The 6,452-nt window shown below is 41.9% G+C and overlaps 1 pseudogene; it reads right to left on the bottom strand.

Annotated features, from left to right (window-relative positions):
* Window positions 1–2,614: 2,614 nt before the first annotated feature.
* LOC136136882 (methylmalonic aciduria and homocystinuria type D homolog, mitochondrial-like) lies at window positions 2,615–3,395 on the bottom strand (annotated as a pseudogene).
* Window positions 3,396–6,452: the final 3,057 nt, after the last annotated feature.

Genomic DNA, 6,452 nt, shown 5'->3' with positions numbered 1-6,452 from the left:
AAAATCATAAATCCTGCTCCCAGAGACCACCTCCTCAACCTGGGGTGATTCGCTGTCTAAAGGAGGGAAGGAAGGAAGGAAAGAAAGAAAGAACGAAGGTAAAGTACAATAAAGTTATTACAATTAAAATTAATTATTAAGAAAAAAAAAATTTTTTTTTTAAAAAAACCATGGACGGATAGAGCCTTAGGACAAATGGTGGAAGCAAGAGTATACAGACAAGATCTCACACAGAAGCATACACGCACACATTCACAAAAAGAGGAAAAGGGAAAAAAATCACAGATCTCGCTCCTAAATTCCACCTCTTCAATTTGGGATCACTCCCTGTCTATTCAGGTATTCCACAATGCAGGGCTCATCAAGTTGATTGTGGAGCTTCAATCCGCCGCCTCCGCGGCTGCCGGGAGAGACCTCCCCCTCTCCTCCCTGCTCTCACAGCTCACAGGAGCTCAGCTTTGTACCCGGCCCTGCCCCTGCGCGCAGGTCGCTGGAGGGCGTCTGTTCTTTGCTCAGACAGGACGGGGTTAAAGGAGCCGCTGATTCGGGAGCTCCAGCTCACTCAGGCCGGGGGTTGGGGGATGGGGGAAGGAGGGGCACTGCGTGCTGGGCGGGCCTGCGGCGGCAGAGGCGGCGTGACGCTGCGGCAGAGGCCGGCGTGACGCTGCACCAGCCTGAGACCCGCCGTGCGTACTCCCGGGGAAGTTGTCCCTGGATCCCGGGAACCTGGCAGTGGCGGCCTGCACAGGCTCCGCGGAAGAGGGGCGCGGAGAGTGACCTGTGCTCGCACACAGCCCCCCTGGTGGCGGCAGCAGCAGCCCCAGCGTCTCCCGCCCGTCTCTGGGGTCCGCGGTTTTAGCCGCGGCTCGCGCCCGTCTCTGGGGTTCGCGCTTCCCGCCGTGGCTCGCGCCCGTCTCTGGGGTTCCTTTAAGCAGTGCTCTTAAACCCCTCTCCTCGCGCACCAGGAAACAAAGAGGGAAGAAAAAGTCTCTTGCCTCTTCGGCCGGTGCAGGCTTTTCCCCGAACTCCCTCCCGGCTAGTCGTGGCGCACCAACCCCTTCAGGCTATGTTCAAGCCGCCAACCCCAGTCCTCTCCCTGCGCTCCGTCCAAAACCGAAACCCGAGCCTCAGCTTGCAGCCCCGCCCGGCCCGGCGGGTGAGCAGACAAGCCTCTCGGGTTGGTGAGTGCCAGTCGGCACCGATCGTCTGTGCAGGAATCTCCCTGCTTTGCCCTCTGCACCCGTCGCTGTGCACTACTCCGCGGTCCCGAAACTCCCCCCTCCGCCTCCCGCAGTCTCGGCCCGCGGAGGGGCTTCCTAGTGTGTGGAAACTTTTCCTCCTTCACAGCTCCCTCCCACTGGTGCAGGTGCCGTCCTTATTCTTTTGTCTCTGTTTTTTCTTTTTTTCTTTTGCCCTACCCAGGTACGTGGGGAGTTTCTTGCCTTTTGGGAGCTCTGAGGTCTTCTGCCAGCCTTCAGTAGGTGTTCTGTAGGAGTTGTTCCACGTGTAGATGTATTTCTGGTGTATCCGTGAGTAGGAAGGCGATCTCCACGTCTTACTCTTCCGCCATCTTCCCCCGTCTCCATTATTACTCTTATACCCAGGAAAGTGAGGCTCTTGCCTTGACCCTGTCCCTCAATGGGCTTTGGTGTCTAAGTGCTTTTCTTCTGCCTAGGACTTACCTGATCTGGCAGTGCCTCCCAGGTGGAGCACTTCAAGTTAGGACCAGGTCTCAAGTGGACACAGGTCCCAGTTTTCATCTTCAGGATACTTTCTCATCTAAATCTGTGTCTAGGGTCAATCAGATGTTCTAAAGTTTCAGGATTCATGTCTACAAGGATTTCCCAGGCCCCTAAGTCCAGACCTAGTGGCACAGGGTACCATGGAGTGTAGGTCATTCTTGCCAGATGATGTGCTATTTCTTTCTGAAAATCATGGGACTTTGGGCTGTGACACTACTATGATACACTGAATTTTGATGACTGTCATGTAAAACACAGGATGCCTTCAGGATTCTGGACAACTAGTGCTAGAACCCTAGACTGGAGGATTGAAGGCAGCTTTGCTCTTGAGCTGTGTGTGAGGACCCATTTATCAGCTCTGGCCTATCTATGCTTAGACCCCAGTGCAACCTCTGGTTTAGAGCTCCTGAAAGAGTGCATGCATTCTTTACCCTGTGGACCCCAGCAGTGAAACACAGGGCAGTCACCCCACAATCTCTTCATACTCTGCACCACAGGTCAGACATTCAGTTAGGAGTGGCCATTCTATATCTTCTGACAGTCTTTAAGAATGTCACTTGGCAATGTCAGCAGACTCTTCTGATCAATTTCTTTTCTTGTCTCCAAGCTATTGTGCTCTCATGAGTTGATTATAAAATTTACTAAAAATGAAAAGCACAATCATTGCACCAAGAGGCCCACTCCTCCCTACATCCATTGTCCCTTTGTCAGTCCTCCATACTGGTGGTAAGATGGAAAACAATTGTGTCATCAATATTTAAAGAGATCTCATTCTAAGAATGCAGTGATAGCTGAAAGAGTTCAAAAGAAGACTGTCAAGATCTGAGAAGGGTCAACATTTTATTCACTTTCAAGCTAGTAAGTTAGTCTTACTATTTCAAGGATTGTGGAAAATAAAATAAGATGCCTGGGTCAGAGATAAAAGTCTTTGTATATGGTTCAAAAAATGACAAACCAGATGATGGGTCAAAAAGTCAGCCAAGTAGCCTTCAACATAGCAATTTCCTTAGCACAGTTGATGAACTTTTCTAAGAGCATTTCTTTTTCATTTTCTACCTCCTCACTACAGTCATATCATTCTTAGTTTTCTGTGCTACAGTCAAAATCATTAGTTTGTTGGTGGCTACTTCTGGAAATAGTGGTTCAAAATCTCTTCACTGCAATTCCAGACATGTTTGGATTGCACACTCTATTCTGGCACTTTCAAAGTAAGTTTCTGCTCTGTTAATTTATTGCTCAAAGGTGCATCATTACCCTGAAATTCATTCACATATTGTGCCATAACAAACTCATGTCTTTCACTGGATAAAGGTTCTGCTAGAACATCAGGTAAAGTTTATGAACTTGGCTTTTCTTCTGTGATGCAGTCCCATTGAGGTGACAATCAAAACCTATGTTCCCAGGAATCTGGAATCACTGATCCTGAGGTCCAAATTGTCTCATAGTTTCATCAGGCAAAACTGTTCGATAGCAGATATCTGTAGGTGCAGTGGCCACATGAGACTCCTCAGAACCTGAAGATCCTGCAGCTGAAAAGTCTCTGGGATTGACAACCCTTTTAACTAAAGAGCAAAATCCTGGGTGATAGGAAACCAGTCTGGCTCTGTTACAGAGCACTTCACTCTTTATGACAGTTTCTTGGTTCATCCACATCTCTGCAAAGGGCACAATTTCATTCCTTTTTATGGCTGAGTAATGTTCCATTGTATATATGTATCATGTCTTCTTTATCCGTTCCTCTGTTGATGGACATTTAGGTTGCTTCCATGTCCTGGCTGTTGTAAATAGTGCTGCAGTGAATATTGGGGTGCATGTATCTTTTGGAATTGTGGTTTTCTCAGGGTATATGCCCAGTAGTGGGATTGCTGGGTCATACAATAGTTCTATTTTTATTTTTTTAAGGAACCTCCATACTGTTCTCCATAGTGGCTGTATCGATTTACTTTCCCACCAACAGTGTGTAAGAGGGTTCCTTCTTCTTCACTCCCTCTCCAGCATTTATTGTTTGTAGATTTTTTGAAAATGTCCATTCTGATTGGTGTGAGGTGTTACCTCAGAAAGACAGATGAATGCTATCGACATTTAGGATCCTCTATTGATGATCTTCACTGCTGTAAACTGATTCATCACAGTCTCTGGGGTACCCATGTGGTTGTAGGAAGCAATTTCACTAATGCAACACCAGACAACCATATTATGAAGAAATTAAGTGGAAACTAGCAGTAATGTCAACTTATTTGCTCTGCTATTTGTAACATTTGGGATGATCTATAAATATTTTCAAAGGCTTCAGTTTTTAAAATTTACTTCCTTGTAGGTATTTATTTCAACGTTTATGAATTTACAATATTGGCAAGTGGTTTGTGAGTTTTAAATTTCAAATATTCATTCATATTATCATTAAATACATCATGAGCACATCCACATTGTAGAGAATGTGGTAACTAACATGTAATCAGGGTATGATTTCATATTGTTATTTTTCCCCTTAACTGGAAAAAACTCAGTTTTAATTATTTTTCTCCAAAAATAATTCATACATTTGGTTATCAAAAAAAAAAAAAAAACTTTGTTACTCATAGCAGAGCAAGCAGCATGAGTATACAACTGTTTATGTCAGTTCCCTGACTGATCTTCAATTTCTACTGGTTGTGCAAAGAAGAGCAGATGACACCTGCACATGCAGGGATACAGACCTTTTATAATGGACAATAAGCATCCATGCCCTTTGTCTGAAGAAAGACTATATTTGTATCTTAAGAGGTAGCAGAACAGTGGATTCTATTTCTATGCTATAAAATTTCAAACCATAAATTTAATATAAACAGAAAACAGAATATCATTTAGGTTTTCCTTCTGGATGAAACTTGCATTTGTGATCAACATTAAACAAGCTCAATGATAATCTTTGGGAGAGGTATTGAAAGGCAGTGTTCCCTGGCAGAATCATAGATGACATAGTATCATGAGTAACAAGTCTGAAGACTTATTTTGGGGGAGAGAGGAGGTTCTTACTGATTTTTGACTCTGTGGCTTCATGTTGTTCATTGTTTTTTTTAACTTTCTCAGAAAATACTTCTTCAAACTTGACTTCTGCCCCATTCTGTCCTCTTCTTGCACATCATTACATGTATATAAGGCCTTCTGAGTCTTTTCTGTTACTTTGTTTTCTGTGTCTTACACTCTTATTTTTCTTATTGCATTAGTATAGATATTTCATTCTGACCGAGTTTTGTTCACTAGTTTACTTTTATTGTACTAATCTAAACTGAAATATATCCTTTGAGTTCTTAGGTTCAGTTATAATTTATTTTTTTTAGCTGGGATTTTTTCTTGAATACACAAATTTGTCCTTTATATCCTTTGAAAAAATGATCAGAGCTATTTTAATGTCAGTCTGATAATTCTAGTATTGTATTTTCCCATGCTGTTCATCTATTTTTATTATTTTTGCTATTTTTATTTATGTCTTAAGTTCCATTGTACTGCTAGTTATTTTTAATCTTGGTGGGACATTAAGGCCTGACATTGTAGGAATGATTGAGGCCTCGGATAACATAATCTCCCTCTGGGAAGAATTTACCTTGACTGTGATAGATAATTCTCATGACTTTTTTTTTTTTAATTGAAGTATAGTTGATTTACAATATTGTGTTAGTTTAAGGTATATAGCACAGTGATTCAGTTATTTATTTTTTTGCAGATTACATTTCATTACAGGTTATTAAAAGATACTGAATGTAATTCGCTGTGCTATAGAGTAAATCCTTGCTGCTTATCTATTTTACATATAGTATTTTGTATCTGTTAATCCCATACTCCTAATTTGTCCCTTTCCCTCTCTCTCCCCACTTTGGTAAACATAAATGTGTTTTCTATGTCTGTTAGTCTGTTTCTATTTTGTGTATAGATTCATTTGCACCGCTGTTAACCCTTCTAGACTTCAGACTATACTACAAAGCTACAGTAAGCAAAACAGAATGGTACTTGCACAAAATAGACACAGAGATCAATGGAAGAGATTAAAGAGCCCAGAAATAAACCCACACATCTGATGACTTTCTCCATACACCTCTTCTGCCTCTTCTCAGTCGTAAAACTTTCTAATTCAGAAGAGGAGATGTGTACATACACAAACACACACACACACACACACCTCTTTCATTAAAAATAAACCTGCCTGGGAAAACCTAAAAAAAAAAAAAAATAGAAAACTAATATAAAGAAAATTCTAAGCTTCCAAATGAGCAAAAGATCTTTTAAAAAGGTTGGAGAGGCAATAGAACATTCTACCACTACAAGAGAAAGTTAGAAAAGAAAGAAATAATATAAAAACTGATGAATTATAAACACAAAATTTTATGATAGAAATAAGTGGATAAATTAGATATCAACAAATACGGCCTCTACCTATACACATATACACAATGCAAAAAAGTCATAATTTCATTATAAATTGAACAAATTCACTTATATAGTCATATTTTAATACATATTTCAGAACATGGTAATTGAATATAACAAGGTTATGTGAGATTTCATCTAGTTAATATAAAACCCTTTTTTTTTTTTTTTTTTTTTGCAGTACGTGGGGCTCTCACTGTTGTGGCCTCTCCTATTGCAGAGCACAGGCTCCGGATGCACAGGCTCAGTGGCCATGGCTCACAGGCCCAGCTGCTCCGCGGCATGTGGGATCCTTCCAGACCAGGG

Source organism: Phocoena phocoena, chromosome 17, assembly GCF_963924675.1.
Source record: "Phocoena phocoena chromosome 17, mPhoPho1.1, whole genome shotgun sequence".
Lineage (NCBI taxonomy): Eukaryota > Metazoa > Chordata > Mammalia > Artiodactyla > Phocoenidae > Phocoena > Phocoena phocoena.
This window is presented reverse-complemented; position numbering and strand designations above follow the sequence as displayed.